Source organism: Bubalus bubalis, chromosome 2 (genome assembly GCF_019923935.1).
Source record: "Bubalus bubalis isolate 160015118507 breed Murrah chromosome 2, NDDB_SH_1, whole genome shotgun sequence".
Classification (NCBI taxonomy): Eukaryota; Metazoa; Chordata; class Mammalia; order Artiodactyla; family Bovidae; genus Bubalus; species Bubalus bubalis.
The window spans coordinates 69,462,325-69,486,668 of NC_059158.1; the positions used below are offsets into that span (position 1 = coordinate 69,462,325).

At 38.3% G+C, this 24,344-nt stretch overlaps 1 protein-coding gene and 1 pseudogene across 5 annotated transcripts in view; one reads left to right on the forward strand and one right to left on the reverse strand.

The window, feature by feature from the left end:
• The window catches only part of LOC102401179, a 122,026-nt pseudogene extending 107,901 nt beyond the window's left edge, over positions 1-14,125 (reverse strand).
• Positions 1-24,344, forward strand: part of ZNF385B (zinc finger protein 385B) — a 488,263-nt gene that overhangs the window by 359,394 nt on the left and 104,525 nt on the right. The window contains exon 1 of one of the 5 annotated variants that reach the window (XM_006059591.4): positions 10,851-11,054. The exons of the other annotated variants lie outside the window; for them this stretch is intronic. The gene's annotated coding sequence lies outside the window, so the exon portion shown is untranslated. Of the gene's footprint in view, positions 1-10,850; positions 11,055-24,344 lie in introns of those variants that run through there. 5 annotated transcript variants of the gene reach the window in all.

Here is a 24,344-nt window from a genome sequence, read left to right on the forward strand (position 1 = left end):
AGGGTCCATGGATCCTAATTTAAGAATCTCTGGCATAAAGCCAAAATAAGAACAAAGTGGAATGTGCTAAGGACATTGGAGGCATTTTTGAAATTGGACCTAAAGACACCTGGCCCTTTCCAGGATGAGAGCAAGAGAGGACTAACATTTATTGAAGGCATCCTCCATGACAGACACTGTGCTAAGCATTTTATGTGTGTTGTGTTGTTCTTCCCTTTCCAAATGTAAAAAAGATAGGTATTATTTCTGATGAGAAAATTGAGGTTCAGATAGTATGCAATTCTCCAAAGTCACATTGCTAGTAAGTAGCAGAAGCAAAATCTAAACTGGAGTCTGACTCTAAAGCTACTGGGCATGCTCATTTGCTTCAGTCGTGTCTGACTCTTTGCAACTCCATGGACTGTAGCCTGCCAGGCTCCACTGTCCATAGGATTTTCCTGACAAGAATACTGGAGTGGGTTGCTATGCTGTCCTCCAGGGGATCTTCCCAACCCAGAGATCAAACCTGTGTCTCCTGTGTCAGTGCATTGCACGTGGATTCTTGACCCACTGAGCTATCAGGGAAGCCCAGCACCGTGATAAAGGCCCTAAATTCCATCACATCTCTCCCCAAGCTCCTAAATCTTTTTGAAAGAGAAGATCACAAAAATGCAGAGATTTGTCTTCCTTGGTGAACGTGTTAGAAGGGAACTCCCTAAAACAGCTCCATGTTGACAGCCAATTCTTCCCTCTCCCATGCTTCTGTGCTGGCTCACTGGAGCTGGGCTGACTGGCAGGAGTGCTGCGCTGCTATTGAGAAGGGGTGGGGCCTGTGAAGAGCTGAGCATTCTCTTGACTGGATGTGACTCAAAAGTTCTGATCCCCTACGTGCCCCAGCAAAGGTTTCAGCTGACATCCTGTAAAAGAGTTGTCAGCCCAAGAGCAGAGAAGTGGCCTGTCAGGCTCAAAATGTCCCACTTGCCAAGTCTCACATGAGAAAAGTGAAGACAGGCCCCATTTGGAAAAGAAGAGCTGCTTTCCAAGAGATTTATTACATAAGGGTCATGTTGCAAAACATGTGCTGTGCTCAGGAGACTCAACTCCTCCTTGATTCATTCACATTTCACAAGATAGCTAATTAATCTCTTAAAAGCAGAGGGACTAGATGGCAGAATAAATGAAAGGCCTTGTATGAATGCCAAAACAACCTGAGGCTTATTGGAATCCTGCCTTGGTTCTATAACCTGGTGTTGAACTTTCTTCATAAACAGCCTGACCCTACACTGTACAGAAATCACTGAGATTTGTACACTTAAAATCTTTATGTATCAGGGTGAGATCTGTATCCTCATTTCTAACCTGTCAAAATAGAACATTCTTGGTAAGGTGAAAAGCACACTGGCAAATCCATTTTTGGTTTCAAGTCATTTTAAGATAGGCTGTCTTATCACCTCTGACTTCACAGTATGTCCTAGAAAATCATGCTGTTTTCACAGTGATACTAGAAGCACAATGAGATTTGGTATTTGATTTAGATTTTCCTTATGATTTTCCACATGATATGGAATTGCTTCATGAAATCACTTGCTGCTAAGCATTTCAGAACTTTATTTGGCAGTAATGAGAAAAAAAAACCTATAAAATGTTTGGGAGTGAAATGGGCATAGTTAGAAGTAGCTTCATCTAATATGTTATTTTTCTGACTTGGCATGTATGGTACAAGAGGTTTTCTACTAGTGTAAAGAAGGTACCTCCTCTTTACATCAGTGAAGCAGCATAGCTTAGAGGTTAAAATAGCAACTCTGGAACCAGACTCAGAGGGTCTGAGTCCCAGCTATGCTGCTCACCTGCTTTGTGACCTTAAGCGAGACACTTGAACTAGGATGGCTACCATTCTTCTCTCTTAACATCGTCTCCATATCAATCAGTGGGTCCCCTAATATTTGTGGACTGAAGATCCTTGTGTCCCAATAAATGGAATGTGTACCAAGTATTTGGTAGATTAAATAAATGCCATGTCTCATGCATATCCAACATATTCTTGCCAAATATATATCAGCCCTGTGGTGATCATGAAATACGGGCAGACCTTGTTTTATTGCACTTGGCTTTATTGTGCTTCAAACATAATATTGTTTTCACAAATTGAAGGTTTGTGGCAACCCTGTGTCAAGCAAGTCTGTCCATGCCATTTTCCCAATAGCATTTGCTTACTTGGTGTCTCTGTGCCACATTTTGGTACTTCTCACAATATTTCAATCTTCTTAAATTATTATTACGATTTATTATGATGACCTGTGATCAGTGATCTTTGATGTCACCACTCTGACTCACTGAAGGCCCAGGTGATGGTTTGCATTTTTTAGGAATAAAGTATTTTTATTTTTATTTATTTTGTGTGTGTGTGTGTGTAATAAAGTTTTATTAAAGTATAAAGGAGATAGAGAAAGCTTCTGACATAGGCATCAGAAGGGGGCAGAAAGAGTACCCGCTTGCTAGTGTTAACAATGAGGTTATATAATCCAAAGAATGTCTGGAGGTTGCAAAGACCTCATCAGACCCACTCCCATAATTTACATCTTAAGGTAACACTGTCCTCAGGCAAGATACATTCTTGTAAAGACCAGGTCTACTCCCATAATTAACATTTTAAGATAACAAAAGGTTGAATCCAAAGACTGTCCTTAGGCAGGATACATTATTGTTAAATAATCCTAAGGAATGTGGAGAAAGAAAAAAAGCTTGTCCTTTCTTCCTCCTTGAGAATTCCAGACCCCTCTTTCCTTGGGGACCTCTAGACTCCCTATCAACTTGCCTAGGAACTGACTCTCTCATTCCCCCCTTTTCTTTTAGGAGAATTATGTTGCCTAGGGAAAAGGGGCGTCGTTCTCATTCCATAACTACTTCCGAGCTGACAAGGGGCATTGTCCCTAAATTGGTGAGGCAACATATTCTCCTAATCCTTATATTGAGGATATCTGATCCAGGGGCCCCAAATAGTAGCTGGAGGAAGCTACAGCAGTAGCAGGAGTTTGAGCAACCATTTGTAACTTAAAAGCTTTCATGCGGCTAGAAACAAAGTATTTTTAATTAAGGTATATACATTGTTTCTTTAGACATAAGACTTTCACACTTAATAGACTAAATATTGTGTGAACATAACTTGTATATGCATTGGGGAACCAAAAATATCATGTGACTCACTTTATTGAGAAATTTGCTTTATTGTGGTAGCCTGGAGCTCAACCTCGGAGAAGGCAATGGCACCCCACTCCAGTACTCTTGCCTGGAAAATCCCATGGACGGAGGAGCCTCGTAGGCTGCAGTCCATCGGGTCGCTAGGAGTCGGACACGACTGTGTAACTTTCAAGTAGACAACCTGAGTGGCTTCACTTTCACTTTTCACTTGCATGCTTTGGAGAAGGAAATGGCAAGCCACTCCAGTGTTTTTGCCTGGAGAATCCCAGGGACGGGGGAGCCTGGTGGGCTGCCGTCTCTGGGGTCGCACAGAGTCAGACACGACTGAAGCGACTTAGCAGCAATAGCAGCAGGAGCTCAACCTGCTGTATCTCTGAAGAACGTCTGTGCCTTTATTTAAATGTTACTGACTTCATGATAGTACTGAATATAATCAATGAATACTAAGGGGAAAATGTGGTAATAATATGTGAGGAGTTCTTCAAACCATTTGGTTCTTGAAAAGTGTGATCATACTTGAAAAGGCTGGAGAAATATAGCCATTCATTCATTTAAGATATGTATTAGATGCCTACCACAGGCCTGGCACTGCTCTAGAAGCTGGGAATAGAGCCCCTAGAATACAGTTGTTGCTCTCACGGCGACTATATTCTAGTGAAAGGAGACACTGAACCAGAACCCAAATAGGATGAGATCATCTTAGAGACGTAAGTGAATGGAGTAAATAGAACAGAACAGCGTAACTGAGGGAAGGCCTTGCTGAAGTCCTCAGTCATGTCTCTGCTGCACTGAGACATAACTGAGTTGGAAGAAGAGAGCTCCACACTGAGAGAACAGAAGAGGTAGAAGCTTTGAGATAAGAATGAGTTTGCCATGTCTGGGAAAGAGAACGGAAGTTTAGAGATGGGGGAGAGGGGTGGTAAAGAGAGGTGATACAGGTTGGTTTTAGAAATAAATAGGGGCTTAATCGTACAGTAACTGCCGGCCATGGTAAGGTGTTTATTTTATTCATAGTGCAGTGAGGAACCATTATACACTAGGTAACACAATTTGAAGTTTTAAATATTTGTTTGGCTGTTGTGTAGAGAACCAAGTATAGGCATACCTAAGTTGTCTCAGAAAGATCTGTTAAGAGCCCTTAGTTGTAGTCCAGATAAATGTTGATGACTTGGACTAGAATGAGGCAGCAACATGTAGAAAGATTTGCAGTACATGCTGGAGGTAGGAGTAACAAAACTTGTTAATAGTTTGGATGTAGTTAGTGAGTGAAAGGAAGAACCAAGAAATCAAATGCAGTCAGCCCTCCATATCCCTGGGTTCCACATCTGTGGATTCAACCAACCACTGGTCAGAAATATTCTTAAAAAAAAAAAAATTACAGAAAGTTCCAAAAGCAGAATTTGAATTTGTTGTGGGCTGTCAACTATTTACATAGCATTTACATTGTTTTAGATTTTATAAGTAATCTAGAGATGATTCAACGGAGAAGGCAATGGCACCCCACTCCAGTACTCTTGCCTGGAAAATCCCTTGGATGGAGGAGTCTAGTAGACTGCAGTCCATGGGGTCACTAAGAGTTGGACACGACTGAGTGACTTCACTTTCACTTTTCACTTTCATGCATTGGAGAAGGAAATGGCAACCCACTCCAGTGTTCTTGCCTGGAGAATCCCAGGGACAGGGGAGCCTGGTGGGCTGCTGTCCATGGGGTCACACAGAGTCGCACACGACTAAAGCAACTTAGCAGGAGCAGCAGCAGAGATAATTCAAAGTTTACAGGAGGGTGTACATGCAGGTTATATGAAAATAGTACAGCATTATAAAGAGTACCCATGGATTTTGGTATCAAGCAGAGCAGGTACCAAGAGACAGCTATATTTTAAGGTCTTGCTAATGTCCTGTCTTCACAATGAAACTGTCTGCAGCCATTCTAACCCCTGTTTGTCTCTCCTTTCTGTATCACAGTTGTTTTTTTTGAGCTCATAATCAGCTCCAGGTGCCTAGGATACATTGTTGTTCAGTCACTAAGTCCTGTCCAACTCTTTGCGATCCCATGGACCGCACGCAGCACACCCATCTTCCCTGTCCTTCACCATCTCCTGGAGTTTGCTCAAACTCCTGTCTATTGAGTCAGTGATGCTATCTAACCATTTCTTCTTCTGCCGCCCCTTCTCCTTTTACCTTCAGTCTTTCCCAGCATCATTGTCCTTCCCAATGAGTCAGCTTTTCACATCAGGTGACCAAAATATTGGAACTTCACCTTCACCATCAGTCGTTCCAATGAATATTCACGGTTGACTTCTTTTAGGATTGACCAGTTTGATCTCCTTGTAAACAGAACAAAGACCCGTGCCCTGTATCTCTTCTGTACTTCTCTATCAGCGCTTGTAATTAACACTAAATGTTTTGTGTCTTTGCATTAGTCTAATTATTTAAGATACATTATTTTTGCTTTCCAAATAGATGGTCAACTTCTTAAGGACCAGGGACCCCAAGAACGTCTAGCTCAGTGCTGGAGGCAGCAAAAAGGAAGAGTGAAAATGTCTTTTTTCATAGGCAACTTCTTGTTTATAAGCTGCCTACTTTAAATAAATTTGTGGGAATCCAAAATTACCATTCAGATAATTGGAAAAGCAATCATTTTTCCATTAAAAAGGAATTATTTACTCACTCAAGAGTTAATTTAAAATAACTGACTCCCCTAATGAATGTAATTAAAAGTTTGTTAACAGGTCATTATGTATTTGTTAGGAGATGTGGTAAAGGAACTGAAGCTAGAGTATCAGGGGCCACAGTCAATTTTAAGTTATGTGAAATGAAGACAAAGGAGCTGAAATTTAGAGCTGTAAGTAAAAAAATAAGTTCTGATTTCTAAAACTTCAAGCGTATAGACAGATTTATAGAGAGGACTTCCATTTTCTAAATTTACAGTTTATAATTGACAGTTAAAATTTGTCTCGAACCAGATCACATTCATTCTAGCAATGAAGGCTAATCATTTGAATACACAAGAAAACAGGCTTTTGGTTACAGCTTTCTGAGTATAAGAATGAAACAAAATTCATGGTTTTCTATTTTGCATGGAATAATGAGCATTTTCATAAACACAGGAGAGTGACTGTTTTTCAAGACTCCTTATAATATTGATGGCATTGAGTCGCTATTGCTGGTGTAATATTCTAACACCTTTGTGGGTTAATCAGCCTTTTGAGAACTATCCCAGGAATCCAGTGACCATCTATCACTTTGTTTCTATGAAAAATGCTTCTGAGTTCTGGAATACTAACTTGAAACACAAGGTCAGGAACACACCCCAGTTATTAGGAGTCCTCTTATTTCTGTAATTTTCATAATCCATTTACTCTTTGGCGACCATAATAATTATCAATGAGAAAGAAAACTTTTAATCAGGTGGTATACCGTAGCACAGTTCTTATAATGAGAATGTAGGTATTCCTTTTACCTCATTCATTCATTTAACACATTTATTGAGTGCTTCTGTGGACAAGGAACTATAGGCAAACAGCAGTGAGTGAAGCCTGCTCTCTAACCAAGAAGAGCTTATAGCTCCTTGGGGAAGAAGACGCATGTACAATGCGTCTTAAATGTAGAATGTAGAATGTCTTAAATATCATTAGGAAAGTGTAGATGAAACATATTGCAGGTTCAGAGGAGAGCAAGATATTTTCCTCGTATGGAAGTGGGAAGACTTCCTGAAAGAGAGTATTTAAAACGCCACTTGAAAATGGAGAGGATTTGAAAGGGGACAGTGAAGAAAGGGCATCCGGGGAAGCATGGCAGCATAAACAAAGCAATGGAACTAAGAAAGTGTGTTTGTACAAGGCCAGTGCTTCATGCAGTGGACACTTCTGGAGCGATTACCAGGTATAAGACACTGCCTGAGGAGCCAGAGATAGAAAACTGGGACTTAGTGTTTGTCCTTAAAGAATAATTCAGTTTAACATTAAAAGTGTGAGTAAGGAATTGGTTTTCAGTTAAGCTTGAGGATGCCACTGAATGCTGAACTGAGGTGCTGGGATTGTATTCTGCAGCAATGGCTTTGGGGATGTTGATAATAATGCTTATTATTCACTAAGTCCTTCAGGGTTCTTTGCACTTTAAGAATTTACATGCATTATTCCTTCTGGTCTCCTCATGAGATATGATTACTCTTTTATTCCTACTTGTCAGCTGAGAAAACTGGGGCTTAGCCAGTTAATTCCTTTAATGTTGCCAGCTGGTAAGTAGCAGAGTAGGGATTTGAACAGGTGTATTGGATTTCAAAGCCCATAACTCACTGAATTGAGTCATGGAAGATATTTGAATAGAAAAATGATTGATTTGAACTACCCTTCTTAAGAATTCAGTTGACTTAGTGGGACCACAATGATTAAAGGATTGTACTAGTGAACAGCTTATGAGAACCTAAATGGAGGTATTAAGTAATGGGTATAAAAAGGGGAAGGAAGTGAGAGAGCTCATAAAGATAACTACTTAATTCAGAAGCAGTGAAGAGGAAAAAGTCAAATAGAGCCTCAAGTTTTAGCATCTGTGGTACCTGGAAGACTCATGGTGCCAGGCAGTGAAATAAAGACCACCAAAGGAGAGAAATCTCTTGGGGAGGTAATAGGGATTTGTGAAGTGAAGGAATAGTAAGAAAAAGAAAAAGTGAAAATGGAAGTGTAGGCTGCTCTAAAAGAAGTTAAAAATTAAGGGGAAAGAGAGTAGTTGGTAGACTAAGCAGCTAACAAGAATGAGGAACGTCTTTGTTTTCCTAAAGAATGGATTGACTAAAGAAAAATGGTGACTGATGAACTAAGACCTTGGAATTGCTGCAGCTGCATTAACTCAAGGGCACAAACAATGGGTTAGCAGATGAGGGATCCTTGGTGCCTCCTTCAGATTCATCCAGACCCTTCCAATCCTTTAGATCACCACTGAAACACTATCTCTGTGTTAATAAATAAGTCTGTATGTCTCCCATGGGCTTTCCTGGTGGCTCGGTGGTAAAGAATCCACCTGCCAAGCACGAGATATGTGTTTGATCCCTGGGCCGAGACGATCCCCTGGAGAAGGAAACAGCAGCCTCTCGAAGTATTCTCACCTGGGAAATTTCCATGGACAGAGGAGCCTGGCAGGCTACAGTCCAAGGGGTCACAAAAGAGTTGGACACTACTTGGTGACTAAACAATAATCTCTCCTATAGTTTTCCCTACAGAGGCTTAGATGTTCCTTATCTCTTTTTCCTGTTGCTTTTGGTACCTATGTGTATGGATCAGTGGATCTCAAACATCAGAGTGCTTCCAGATCACTTGGAGGGCTGGTTAGAACACAGATTGCTGGATCCCTCACCAAGAGTTTGTGACTCTGCAGGTCTGGGATGAAGTCAGGGTTTGCTCTGTTTACAAATTCTCAGATGATACTGATGTTGCTGATCTAGGGACCACATTTTATATTACTACTACTGAACTAAATTAAGGACCTGTGAGAGGTACAAATGAAGAATTTGGGGAACCTTACAGTGGACTAGAGTGCAAGATCTGGAAATGTTCTAGAAAAATACTCTTACAGGTATGATTTGTTGTTGTTCAGTCGTGTCTAACTCTTTGTGACCCCATGGACTGTAGCATGCCAGGCTTTCTTGTTCTTCACTATCTCCTGGAGTTTGCTGAAACTCATGTCTATTAAGTCAATAATACTATTCAACTATTTCATCCTCTGTCACCCCCTTCTCCTCCTGCCCTCAATCTTCCCCAGCATCAGTCTTTTCCAGTGAGTCGGCTTTTCACATCAGGTGGCCAAAGTATTGGAGCTTCAGCTTCAGCATCAGTCCTTCCAATGAATATTCAGGGTTGATTTCCTTTAGGATTGACTGGTTTGATCTCCTTGCAGTCCAAGGGACTCTCAAGAGTCTTCTCCAGCACCACAGTTGAAAAGGATCAATTCTTCAATGCTCAGCCTTCTTCATGGTGCAACTCTCACATCCATACCTGACTACTGGAAAAACCCTAGCTTTGGCTATAGGGACCTTTGTTGGCAAAGCGATTGTCTCTGCTTTTGAATACACTGTCAGGCATGATTTAAGATTAGGCAGAAAAAGAATGAAATATTTTGTTTAGCTTCATTAAAGAAAAATAATTTAAATGAAGCATCAACATAATTGCTACAAGTAAAGAGTTTTCTTTGGAGAGGTATATCATAAAATAAAAAATAAAGTGAAAACCACAGCAGTGACTATAATTTTATTTTAATCCTAAAGAACTAAGTATTATCTGAGTAAGAAGTCCACAATTATTATTTAGGAGAAAGTAAGTATAGGGCTAGCATACTGTGTTCCATTTAGAGTCCTATGTTGTTGTTATTCATAACAACTGAGGCCAAGAGATATGTGCCATTTCCAAGAGCTGGTTTGATAATTACCAACTTGATTGCCACGTCTAATTATTCCCTTGGGTTTACCTGTCCCTGATCGTTACCGTGCACATCTGACTCAAGTAGATACACCAAATCTCTGAATTTGGGTAGGTGTAATTTGTCCTGTACATCATTACTAAAGTATTCGCCATGGTTGGCAAATGTGCTACAAGTTGCACAATGAAAGGTGCAAAATCCTTCCTGACGTTTGCAAACATCAGTCATTTTTAGTTTCTTTCATTCAGCCAAACGCTCACTAAGCTAAGGAAACACTATCAATGACCATCACCTTGCTGCTGCTGCTAAGTCACTTCAGTCGTGTCCGACTCTGTGTGACCCCATCCCTGGGATTCTCTAGGCAAGAATACTGGAGTGGGTTGCCATTTCCTTCTCCAATGCATGAAAGTGAAAGTGAAGTTGCTCAGTCGTGTCCGACTCTTAGCGACCGCATGGACTGCAGCCTACCAGGCTCCTCTGTCCATGGGATTTTCCAGACGAGAGTACTGGAGTGGGGTGCCGAAGCAAAATAACCATTTGGTCATAGCCACACTGGGTAGCCTGGACATATCAGAAGCCTTATTCTTCTGATCGTATGGTCAGAGGTCACTAGAGGGAGAGTAGAGTTAGTTAGATATATGAATAAATATATCATTTTAGTTTCAAGCCTACACAACTGTTAGTTTCATTATGATAATTCTCCCATATAAGTGAAATTAGATTTTTGAGTTGAAATGCATAAATATCCCTATTAATGGCATCCACATCAAATTATCTGCTTTAGTCTTTTTAAATTATACACTGTGAATATTTAGTTTAAACCTAAAATTCCACAGAAAAGAAAACAAATTGTCTAGATCTAATGGTATGCAAATAAATTATTCAGGACTGGCAGAATATAAATAAAGTTCATATTTTGAGAACATTTTCCTTTTTTAAATAAAAAGCAATTTCAAAAAAAAGATTTAGTTGCCCACCTAGAAAAGAAAAAAAAACAAAAAACAGTCCTTTCAAGTCAAAGTGATACTAAAAATTCCAAATTGTTGCAATAAGTACATATTCTAAGAGAATTAAATTGCTTTGTTGGAAAGGATAGGTGGGTGTCAGCTTATTTGGTTTAATTTTTACCATAGCAGAGTGGTAGTTACTAAGTAGCTGGGAGATACTCAGAAAAATTACAGGAAAGAAAGTAAGTGTGAGTCTTTTAGGATATATTTGGTTCAGTGTCGTCAGAAGATAGTCTGCCCTCTCCCTGGAATCAAGTTGCAAACCTCAATAGTAATTAGAGCTAAGCGGCAATTACAGGACGTATGATTTGTCCAGACGCACTGTGTGTTGGCTGTTTCCTAGCACCATATTTCATGGGAGCACAGGTTGAAATGATGGAATTATTTCTCTCTCAGTCTACTACCTCTTACAGTGCTCGAGTGCAGAAGTGAAAGTGAATTGTAATCTTAAAAACCAAGGTAAGCATTGCCGACTGATCTGCCTTTACACCTTTGGGAACTTTTTCATGAAAAATATGGCCAAAAAATGTAAAACAGTTAAAACCAACTTTAGAAAAGGAAAAAATGTATCAGAGTAATGTGCTAATTTTGTGACTCCCCCAACCAACATCACCCTGGCATATCTAACTTGTTTTATTTAAATTGTTGTACAGGGTCACATTGATAAGTAAAATAAAGACGTGACAGACTTCCCACACTTCCTTTGTGCTGATGAACTATGCTTTCTTTTTCTTTTGATGTTGGTTTCACATTTTTACTAGGTAAAAATATGATCCATATTATGTTAGAACCCTTTCTCTCTCTCTTTCCTATTATCTTCAAGAAGTATATTTAAGCAGATGATTGTACATGCTCAAGAATTCACATTGCGATTGATAGAATAGTGTCTGGTAGCCTGTAATAAAATTGAGTAACGTGGGTGATTTGTATGTTGTCACAACATTTTTATGATAGGCACATTTCAAACTTTTAATGTTCCATCTCGTTTAAATATAAACTCAATGGCTTCATGCTTATTTAGACCATTGAGCATAGAAATCTCTCTGGAAACCAGGTAAGTTTAACTCCTCAGGAGGCACTGTTGTCTGTCATGAGAATAAATGTATTTTGTATGGATACAATAGACATTTGTGAAATTCTCCTTTTTGTTTTAATCTTACCACTTCAGTCTGCCTCACCTAAAAAATCCTTTTTCTTTCAGTTTCGTCATGTTTTCAACATGAATTAATACTACTATTAGGAAAGAGCTTAGAACCTCTTGGTGGGAGGAAGGTGTTTTTATCTCATTGTCCCCAGCGGGATTTCAAGTGGTTTGGGAAATAGTAAAAGACCATCAGCTTCTTTTATTCTACCTCACTGATAGATTAGGGGTATAAACACTGAGGGTTCCATAGACTCTTGCTAAAAAATGAGTGGATTAAGACCAACGTGCATTAATCTTTCCAAGGTCCTAGAGACTCTGTGTTATAGGAACTCTTAGTAGATACTATTGCTCAGTGTCCCTTTTGCTATTATGTTAGTACCTGGTTTGGGAAGAAAATTTTTTCTAGCTCTGGGTCCATAATTGACTTTGTTTTGTATATTTGCTTTGTCATGGAATTATTTATCCCTGAGGATCATTTTTTTCATCAGGAAAACATGGGATCATTGTAATCCATGTAACAGTTTATAAGTCTACTTGATATACTTAAAAGTACTTTGTCCCTCTCAATGAAAAGTTATAGTATTTGTATAACCCAAGGCACATGGTGAATTTCCATAAAAATGTATCATTAAATTCTGCGTTAGATTTAAGTTCTCAACTTGCGCCATTCTGTCATGTGGGTGGCAGATAATATCGTGTGAGCACATGTAAAAAAATCCTCAGTTGTTGCAACTGACACGACGGCTTTTGACATAGTTGGAGATACAGCCTTAATTGTTTTGTCTTGTTATGGACAAATTCATCCTGATATTGACAACATCTTGCTATTAATCTTTTGATTTATAGAAGCAAATATTGAAAATGAAATTAATGTGCTTCAGCTGCAAAATAAGGCAAATGACAAATTTTATGAGCTCTTTCTAGTTTTCTGGCAGTATTGCGGTGAAAGAGAGAGACAGATATGAGAGAGAGAGATAGGCACATACATACACAGAGACAGAGAAAATTTCAGAGACATTAGAGAGCTAAGAGAGATGATGTGAGAGGCAGAAGAGATAAACAGATGGGATGGGGGTGGCTGGAGTGACAGAGCAAAGTCAGAGAAGAGAACAACAGAGGAAGTGGGTGTTAGAGAAAAAACGAGACTCAAGTCAACCAAGGTTTGCAAATAGAGATTGTGCAATTGGGGAACTTTGGATTCTTTTGTCTTTTCTTTAACTAAAATTTCAACATGCTTTGTCGTATTGAATGCATGGAGCACCAGATCCATTTTTAGGAATGTTTACTTTCCATTTGTGTCCTTTAAAGCAAAGGGAGCTTTATAAGGCTGTTTGAAGTTCAGAAGCAACCAAGAGTCAAAACAAATATTCTTCTAAAAGAAAATATTTCCATTCCTTTGTTGCCTTAGAAAGCAAATCATTGAAAAGGAAAGTGATGAGTGCTGTAATTAAATTCCCTCCTTTCCATGTGGCTCCTTATTAAAAGAGCGTTATGTCTTTGACTTTTGGTGTTCACTGGGGGAGTGAGAAGGAGTCCTTTGGAAGCCAGAAAGAAATTCCAAAGAATGAAAGCAGTATAAAGGTACAGGATAAACATAATACCCAGGGACAGTCAGAGTCATTTACGATGAATCACTGCCAGTGCAGAAACTCCTTGGGCTCTCACCAGAGGACCTTATCTGATGCTGTTTTGCATATCACTTGTGCCCCAAAAGCTGCCTGCATGACTGTAGCAAGTAGCATCAATCTCTAGGATGTCCAGACAGTGGCACAGTTCCAAGAAATCAGGCCAGGGGTTTGCCATTCTGTTCAGTACTAGAGATGCTTTGGAGAGCGAGCATCCCCTGGGTCAGAGGATTCCCTGTGTTTCTCGGGATAAGGGTCTCTCCCAGTTGCCCAGCTCCTTTGTTTGAAGGACTGAGATGCCCTGCTTAATTAGGTTGTTCCTGCTCACTCAGTTTTGGCCTTGATCTCCTTCATTCTTTACAGATTTCTGCCAAATAATTGAAGATGACAAAGAAGTAAATCATTTTAGGGGTGAGATGTTGGGAAATTCCAAATACGGCATTGGTGCCAATTCTAGTCCACTTGGCAAAATTCAGCCAGACTTACCACTCTTCCTTCCCTGTCCAAATCCCCCTCATCCTTTTCCCTATGCTAACCTCACTGTTGCCACATTGCCCTGTTTCTGCTCACCCTATCCTTTGCACGGCCAGGTTTAGTCACCCCATACCGGTTTCCACAGGGATAGAACGGTGGCTTTCATAACTGCTTACACAGGTGGAATACTTATACCGCCAGGTGGAAGCCATCTCTTCTGCGCCTGGATAAAAATGGCTTCTGGCTGATAGAGGACCAAGAGTGGCCTCGTCCATGATGGTCACCATGATTATAATCCTCCACTAGAATTTTTTTTCTGAATTCTCTTCAGTGTATTATAATTATGGCAGCCATGACATGCATGCAAAAAGAGAACAAGATTTTAGTGCAGTTTTTACTGTTCTCTTTATTCCCAAATTGTGTTTTCTAGGGGCCTGTTAACTTTTTTTTTTTTTTTTTAATATGGTCACTGGGTTTTGAATAGCTTTGAAATGTTTGGTTAATAGTTAAGCTAAGGAAACCTTTTTTTTTTTTTCCTACCAAGGTGGAAGTAGAGAACACCGGCAGAACAAATATTAACTCTGTTTCTTTAAATCAAGCAAGCTTCTGGGAGAAAAATATCTTTTAAAAAGGGCAATTAAGTAAATCATTATTCTTTTCTTTTCCCCTCTTTGGCTCTTACATGTCCATAGCCTAAACACTGAATGCAAGAACTGAAATTCTCTGAAACTGGAGGGCAAAACGTTTTGTGTCCTGGAGCTATAGAATTTGTAGCAGCAGCTCGGTGTGTGGACCCTCCTGAGTTGCTGTTTGCAGCCCCTTCAGGTGGGCCCATCCTGCGAGCTGCAGAGGAGAGGCCTAAAGATAGAGCCAGAGGCCGCAAGGCCCCGCTGCTTTGATCTGTTCCAATAGAAGGTTAGTTGCCACTCTGGAAAAATGTGTCTTTTCAGACAGAATTTTTGTAGCAATTCTGCTAGAAATGCAGTATAAAAACCACCAGCAGAAATGTGTGTACCTCCTATATGAAGCTATTTTAATTAGTTATATTGATCCAAGCAGTATGATTTAAAGCATAGTTTGAATGGGTTTTGTTGTTCGCTTCTTTCCCACTCATTGGGAATATTAAAATAATTATTTAAAATTAGGTGTTGTAACCAATCTTCTGCTGCTCTTTAAAAGAGGAAGAAATGTTGGCTCTTGGCCACACTGGCTTTTCTCTTTCACTTAATTTCTTCCATTATTCATACTAATAAAGCCATTAAAATTAAAATCTCATTTAAAAATGAGTGCTTCTACATTTCAGTCTATATACAAAAACAAAACAGCCTGAATACTAATCTATTCTAATTTGTAAAAAATGTAAAGACTTCAGTATATGATTCCTGTACATCTTTGTACAGACAAATATTCAAAACAGTGTCTCTGGGCAATGAGCTCTAAATTCTACCATTAAACAGTTACCATGCTGGATTAATTGCTCCTAATCCCATTTTCCTCATATAAGATGAAGGATAGACTCCTAAATTGTTTCCTGCTAAGAATTTATGGAATATAGTTCCTCTAGAAATATTCAGCAGTTCGAGAAACATAAGTTGTCTTTCCTAGGAAAGTTTGTATTTTTAGGAAAGTTTCTAAAATAAGTCATATTGCCAGTAGGTCCCTAGCATGCCATAAAGGGAGAGCAAGGAGTTCCTTGGTATCCTGTAACCGAAAAAGGCATCAGACCTCATGAAAGCATCTTGACGCCATAGACAGGAGTCACTGGGCAAATGGAGCTCAGGACCATCTCTCTACGTCTTTTTTTGCCAGAAAATTTCGTCAGGCTACTGACCTCCCAATCCAGTCTCGACCTCAGACAATTTTAGTAAAGCCCTGTCTGGAGATAATTTTGGCTTCTCTAAAGACTTAGTAATTTAGGAATGAAGCATATGACATTCCCTTTTGATAAGTCAGGTGTATTAAAAACTATTTCAAAAAACTTGACAAAGCACCTGTCAGAACTCTGTTTTCCTTTGTGTTTCCTTTTTTGTGTGGTCAGGCTAATCATAGTGGGTTACAATGGAAGAGCACTATCACCTGGGCAAAACTTATTTAAGTTAGCTTAAGAAGACAATTGGTTTTTAAGACTTTTTTTTGTGAATTAGTTGTCTTCTTTACTTAAATTCTGTAGTTCTCAGATTTTTTGATACTGCTTTGAAAAAGGATTGCAGCTAATGAAGTATGTCACTCGTTTAATCAAATTATATTTTGTACTATGTAGTACATAAATCTTCCTGATTTTTTTTCAGTGTTTAAATATAAGATGTTCAGTGCATGGACAAAATACTCAGATATAAATGAACCACCCCGAGCTGTACGTCTTGTTTTGCTACACATCCAAAAAGCCATCCGTTGTATCTCAGTACAAGATTCATCATCTTGTGTAGAAGCTGGCGTATTACTGCTAAACCCAGAGGACGCTGTGGCTTAAAATCTATCATGATGTGGCTTCACTGCTGTTTTGTGATGCAGCACTTCATTATTGCTTATAAACTTCAAGGTGGTACTTAGAAGGATTTATTTTTAAACTCACCGTTCTGCCAGGATGCTGCTACTATTGAAGCACTTTGGAGGGAACCCTGAGCGGCCCCAAGGGAGATTCAGGCAGAAAACTGCCAACTGTCAGGATTTTAAAGACCCAGCGTTCTAAGATACACATTTTTTCTCTTTGGCATCACTGGATTCTATGTCAGTCTCCTCTCTCCACTTATGAAATTCATCAAGGAAGCATCGATATTAAAGGGAACTTTTATTTTCTCACAAACCATTTTGAGCAAAATCAAGCTGGTGGTAGAAAAAAATAACTAAAAAAAACTTATTTATCCTAAAAGTATACAGACTTGACAGTATTTGAAGATGTTCTTATTGAGGAATTTTTCCTGTATGTATCAAAGTAGTTTACTAAAATAACATTGAACACATTACTTTTTAAAAATTTCTATTGAAATGTAACATATACAAAAGTGCACATACTACAAATGTGCAGTTGAATGAATGTATACAGACATGCACACCTGGGAAACAGAACTACAAACCGAACATCTCCAGCATCCCCAAAGTCCCTTTCATGCTCCTATCCAGTCACCACACCCTAACCTCATCCTACTCTTCCTACAAGAGTAGCCAGGACTCTAACAAACAGCATAGACTAGTGTTGCCTGATTGTGTACTTTAAATAAATGCTACCATACAGCATGTTGATATGCTTCTTTATTTTAGTTCTTTTTCTCAGCATGACATTTACAAGGTTTATTTGTTGTTTCATATCACCATGTACCATTTTTTTCTAATTTTTTCTTATTGCTATATTCCATTATGTGAATGTTAGGTTATGTGAAGATACCAGAATCATTCTTTTTATTGTTAATGGGTTAATTGGTGAATTTTCAGTTTGGGACTATTATATACAGTATTGCTATGAATATTCTTGTACAGATCATTTCTATTAGGTATATACTTAGAATTGCTGAGCCATAGCGTAAGCGTGTATTCAGTTTTAGTAGACATTGCTAAATCATTTTTCAGCATAATTATAACAATTTACACATCAAATAAGAGTTCTAGTTGTACCATATCCTCCTCAGAACTTGATAATCTTCTTTCTTAATTGTAACCATTGAAACAATGGTTACAACAAACATTGAAACAATGGTTACAATGAGGTATGAATAAATATCTCATAGTTTAATGAATATCCCTAAGGTCAGGAAGCAACAGTTAGAACTGAACATGGAACAACAGACTGGTTCCAAATAGGAAAAGGAGGACGTCAAGGCTGTATATTGTCACCCTGCTTATTTAACTTATATGCAGAGTACATCATGAGAAACGCTGGGCTGGAAGAAGCACAAGCTGGAATCAAGATTGCTGGGAGAAATATCAATAACCTCAGATATGCAGATGACACCACCCTTATGGCAGAAAGTGAACAGGAACTAAAAAGCCTCTTGATGAAAGTGAAAGAGGAGAGTGAAAAAGTTGGCTTAAAGCTCAACATTCAGAAAACGAAGATCATGGCATCTGGTCCCATCACTTCATGGGAAATAGATGGGGAAACAGTGGAAACAGTGTCAGACTTTATTTTGGGGGGCTCCAAAATCACTGCAGATGGTGATTGCAGCCATGAAATTAAAAGATGCTTACTCCTTGGAAGGAAAGTTAGGACCCCTAGATAGCATATTCAAAGCAGAGACATTACTTTGCCAACAAAGGTCCGTCTAGTCAAGGTTATGGTTTTTCCAGTGGTCATGTATGGATGTGAGAGTTGGACTGTGAAGAAAGATGATCACCGAAGAATTGATGCTTTTGAACTGTGGTGTTGGAGAAGACTCTTGAGAGTCCCTTGGACTGCAAGGAGATCCAACCAGTCCATTCTAAAGGAATCAGCCCTGGGTGTTCTTTGGAAGGAATGATGCTAAAGCTGAAACTCCAGTACTTTGGCCATCTCATGCGAAGAGTTGACTCTTTGGAAAAGACTCTGATGCTGGGAGGGATTGGGGGCAGGAGGAGAAGGGGACGACAGAGGATGAGATGGCTGGATGGCATCACTGACTCGATGAACATGAGTCTGAATGAACTCCAGGAGTTGGTGACGGACAGGGAGGCCTGGCATGCTGCGATTCATGGGGTCGCAAAGAGTTGGACACGACTGAGTGACTGAAGTGAACTGAACTGAATGACTAATAAAGTCAGGTGCTTTTTGTATGTTTATAGGCTGTTTTAGTGTCTACTTTTGTGAAATGTCCATTCAAGTCTTATGCCCAGCTTTCCAACTGTGTTCTTTTTCTTACTGATCTATAGGAGTTCTTTATTCTAGATTCAAGTCTTTTGTCAAAATGTGTATATTGTCAATATTATCTCACACTCTCTGAATGGTCTTCCCATTCCCTTGATTGTGTCTTATCCTTACACTCTTATTCTTAATAAACTATACTTATCATGTTTTTCATTCATAATTATCACTTTTTTGTTTACTGTTTAAGAAACTTTTGCTTACTCCAAGGTCACAAAGATGTTCTGCTTTTCTCTTTACTGTTGACCTTCTGATCCAGAAACAGTAAGAATTCCTGAGTGCCTAAGCAAGTTTTAAATTTTAACACATATTTCTATGCTTTTTGTTTATGCGGTCCCTTTCACCATTCTCCCATACCCACCTCTCAAAATATTAACCATTCCTCAGGTTTATCTTAAGAGATAGTTCATCTATGGAAATATTTATGAACCCAGGTCCTAACCAGATCTAATTTCTTTCTCACTGGAGCCTCCTTAAAATTTTGTTAATAATATATGACCACTGACATATCTCGCCTTTTATAAGTATTGATGGATTTAACTGTTTATGCTCTCCAGAGATATGGCATAGTGTCAGAGGGATAGGAATGGTTCCTAACTACAGTAACTGAAGCTTAATGAACACTTGATTGGTGTTAGGCACAGGGTTAAGTCCCTTGTATAGAAGGATCTCCATTAGTTCTCCTACCAGTCCTTCAATGCAGGTATAGGGGTCTACAGAAATAAAATCACTTGTCTAAGGTCATATAGCAAGAAAATGGTAGACCTGAAAGTCATCAGTGCTCTCCTGAATAGATGCTTTTAGTGTATACAAAACAGCGTTGCCTAAAGGATTTGCCATAGTATCATGGTTATCCCAGACCCCTGTGAAAATAAAAAGGGTTGATTCATTCTCAAATTGAGGGGAGAAGCTATATCTCCCTAGACATTCATAGTACCTATTGGTGTATTAAAAACTCCAAAATGTTTTCTAGCAAAGAACCATTTCAGATTTTGTTGAAACCAGCATCTTCTCTATGTATTTGATGACAAGAATCTTTTCCACATAACTTTATAAATAGCCTACTTTTTGGAATAATGGCATGGGCTTTAGAGTTAAACAAACAAGAGTTTGGACTCTGGCCCTACCACATATTTAATGATCTTAATCACTCTAAGCCTTACCTTTCTCAACTGTATAATGGAGATAATAATGCCAACCTCATAGAGTTGTGTTATAATTTCATAAAATAAGGACCACAAATCACTAGAATAGTACCCAGCATAGAGTAGAATCTCATTAAAAGGTAGTTGTTATTTTTTTTTATTATCTCTTAGCAATTAAAATAAATTCTGACTCAATTTATACTTCCTATCAACATTATGCCTGTACAGTTGATCTTCTATAAGTATTTACTGAATTAAATAATGCTGTTATTTGGGGAAAGTTATTTTTAGATAAATGTGTGATGGACAGGGAAGCCTAGCATGCTGCAATCCATGGGGTTGCAAAGAATTGGACATGATTGAGTGACTGAACTGATAGAACATTAAAAAATCTTATATATTTTAGTTATTTCAGTATTAATACTACATTGAGCTCAAATAAAAGTTTTAAATAATTCCTAGATGCAAAGGAAATCCTAGATTTTAAATCTCATAGTTTGCTGATAAGATGTTTCTATCTACAACTAGAGAATGTGTCTATACAACTGAGATATCCTCAGATATTCAATTCTGTTACCATAGCATAGTAGTAAAAACAGAATTAAGTAGTCAACTTTCCTGGGTCTGAATCCTGGCTCCTTTTTGTACAAACTATGTGAGATTGGTCTTAACCTCTTTGTACCTCAGTTTCCCATCTATAAAATAGGGCTTAGTAACAGTAGTTTGTTTACTGGATTATTGTAAGTTCCTTTGTGAACATAGTTGTGCATATATTCATTTAATATACATTAAGTATATATTTAATAATATTAATATATAAGTGATATGTGATATGATATAAATACATAATTTTATATTGAGTATAATGAGTATATTGAGTAAATGAGTATATATGGATATGGTATACACTTATATGTAAAAACACATATGTAATGTGCTAAGGATAGTGCCTAGTATATACACTGTAAAAATGTGATCTCTGTTACTACGCTGTGTGGCCTTTTCAGAAGCAGAATCATTTATCAGTCACATACACTATTCACATTGTTCCCTCCTCCACCCTTTGTTTCTTGTTTTTCTTACATGGCAGAATGATAAAACAATGGAAATGATGAGGAAAGGAGAGGAGGAGCTGTTGATTGGTGATTGTCCTGGCAAAAGGGAAAATTACTCAACATAAGGGGCAACAAAGCTAGAAAGGAGATGAAAAGAAAAATCTGAGTTTAGTGGAAAATCTGAAATGCCGCTCATTTTAATTTCTTTAAAGAAATCTTTGTGAATTCTATAATCAACATTGTCTCTACCTAATAGATTTTTATAGTACATGAACTCTTTTATTTCAGTACTAAAGCAAACATACATATTGATAATAACGGCATCAGAGGGAACTCCTGCTACAGGTTACAGATGTAGATTTGATTTCATTCTGTATATGTTTCTCCATGCAGATCTTCTTTGTCTCTGGCATACCCTCTAAAAATTAGGTGTTTTGTTTGTTTGTATTTTGTTATATAAAGAAGAACCTCTAGCTAAAACCTGAAAAGACCTTCAGAGGTTTGTTTCTAAAGGTCAAAGATTAAAGCAGCATTTCCAGTATTACCTGGTCCTCAACTGAGCTTTTATTGTGCTGGATTAAAGCATAATCCATTGACATAATAAGGCGCCTATTATGTTACAGAGGCAGTAGTGAGTTGATTTTCACATATTATCGGTTTCACAGTACGATGAATACAACTTGGCTTTTACCATCAAAATGAAATTTATGAGAGAGAGCTAACTGCATTCTTATGGGAGAATATATGGATGTGCGGAATTTCTACAGTGAGAGTGGTGACTGTTAGATCTTTGGGGTGTTCAAAGGAATTTGATATAAATAAATGTATATTTATAGTGTGATATAAAAAGCCTTATTTTCAAATAAGGTGGATCCCTATTATGACTCGATTTATTATGATGTATGTAAGATTATATCCTAAACTTTGAGACAGAAATACACATAGGAAGTATTTTACATAAATGCCAAATTGTTGGTATAGTAGACAGTATTGGCTCTGTCCCATGAGAATAGCATCATAATAGGAACATTATACCACCCTTTGTGTTGAAATACCTGCTCATTATATTTTCAATCTTTTTGTTCCTCAGTGAGTCCTTGAGTTTTAGAAAAATTAAGCACTTTCTTGCAGGGTGCAATGCATTTTGGCCCAATTGCTGCTTGTGTCTCCCACTGACTTTTGGGCATCCTGAGGTGAGGAGAAATGTTTCCCAGCAATAGCAGCAGCAGCAAAATCTGGAATAAGATGACAGAGGGGTCAAAACTCAAACTAACTTGTGTAAAATGTGCAGTTTATTCTACTCATTTTCCATTTGCAGAAACATCCTTTGAAGCAATCAGTTTTGGTAAAGTGATATTCAAGAGCAGGTTTTAAAAGTGAAAACAGCAAGGTTGAGGTGAGGGAATTGATGAAAGCATAGTTAATATTTATTCAGAAGATCTACCAGTACTTTAAAACAATCTGTGTTTAACATGGCAAATGGTCTGTCATTAAAATGCTAATGAAATGGTAAACAACTGCTAAGTTTTTTATGCTAATGAATGGTGGCAGCTAAGTAGTTCTCAAGCCCTGTCTTTATCAGCACAGAGATTTGATGGGATAAGGGGGATCATTGTGCATTCTGACCTTTGTTGATGCAGCAATCTGTTTGTCAGGTTCCATGCTGCAGTCTATTTGATTTGAGTTTGTTAGTACAAAGTGACTCTTGCAGGCTCTCGGGGGCCATGTATCACTCTGTTATCAGAGCCACCATTGTGGGCTTAGAGAAAGCATTTTGCTTCCCTTTGCGAGACCCACAGTGGCAAAATAATTATACATTTGTTCATTGGGCATGTTAAAAGACAGAAGTCGACTGAGTAAATGTTGAAGATCTAATTGGTTTTATTGAACGATTCATGCATCAGACAGCATCCCCACAGTGAACAGGCAAAAGAACGGGAAGATTTTGCCAACCTAAAAATAACACACAATGTGAGAGTTGTGGGTTAACTTTTATTTGGGGCAAAATGAAGACTATAGCCCCGGAGACAGCGATTCGGATAGCTCTGAGAAACTACTTCAAAGAGGTATGGGGGAAAGTCGGTGTGTATGTCCTTTTGGTGAAGGGGGAGTGCATGCAGTCAAATAAATATTTTTTGCAGAAGGTTTCTACTAGTCATGAGGAATCAACATCACCATGAAGGATTTTAGTGCTTTTCTAGTTATGAGGAGATGCAAGAATTGGCCTTATAAAAAATCAGGTCCTGAAAATATCTGTCTGAAGACCTGTTCTGGCAGATTTTCTCAGAGCACAGAGCACGTCACTTCTACTCTCTACTCTGAGCTCCTTTCAGGGGGATGCTGCAAGTTAGCACCGACAGCCAGCACCTGATTTAATCCTTGTAGAGGAGGATGGCAAGTTCCAATGGCAAATGACAATTTGTAGTTGATGATTTTTAAAGGCATGGCAAGAAAAGCATAAACAAAAGGGATTATTTCAAACCTAAATAACCTATCTATGGGGGACAGAAGGGGTCTGTGTGAAAGATTACCACATCTGCCTTTGGTTGATGGAGAGGGCCCATGTGACCAGTTGCCTCACTGGTGCTCACCAGAAGATCCCACCTTAACTGGTTAGGATTACATTCTTGGGTAGGTTTACATTCCTAGGTTGTAACTGCAGTTAGGTTAGGTACTAGCACAAGTGACTCCATTTTAGGTCTTTTCTTTTTTAACAGGCAGCTATAAGTATACTGTATACTTTTATACTTTAGGCTTTTGACAACTATAATAGCTATAAATTGTAAAAGGCCATTGATCTAATATAAGAAATATCTGTCTTTCAACTTAGCTAAGATTTTGAAGCAAAGCTTTTAAGATAAATATTTTAGTAAATGCTTCTGTAGCATTTGACACATTGATATAATACATCATCTTGGATCTACAAGCTCTGAAGTTAGCAAGGAATGTAACATTACCTAATCAGAAGAATGATGCGTAATTAAATGCAAGGTGGTTATGTGAATGCCCGGTTGAGATCGAAGTATTTACTTTGTAGGGCCTTGCACATCACAGACAGTCAAATATATATCAAATAAAGAAGGAAATTTTTTTTAAGTGAAAAAAATATAGAGAGTATGTACTTTGACGTTAGGGGAAAAAAGAACATCTCTGTTTGATCTATACTTTTAGCTGATTCTCTTTTTGCTGAGTCCTACTCTATATTCCCTAATGCATGGATTGACCTAAAGACTTGCCATTAGGGATAAATGCTTTAGATGCCCTTCTCATTTTTCCTGTTTTTAGGATCAATGTAAATAAGGTATGACAGTCTTTTAACACTATTGCCAATAATGTTCTGCAATGATTTGAAAAATGATGCAGAGTTTATTAAGGAAATTCATTACCAAAAAAAAAAAAAAAAAAAATCACTGAAATAAAAATTTTAGCTATTCTGAGACACTATGAAAAAAGACTGATGGAAATTTTAATAGTC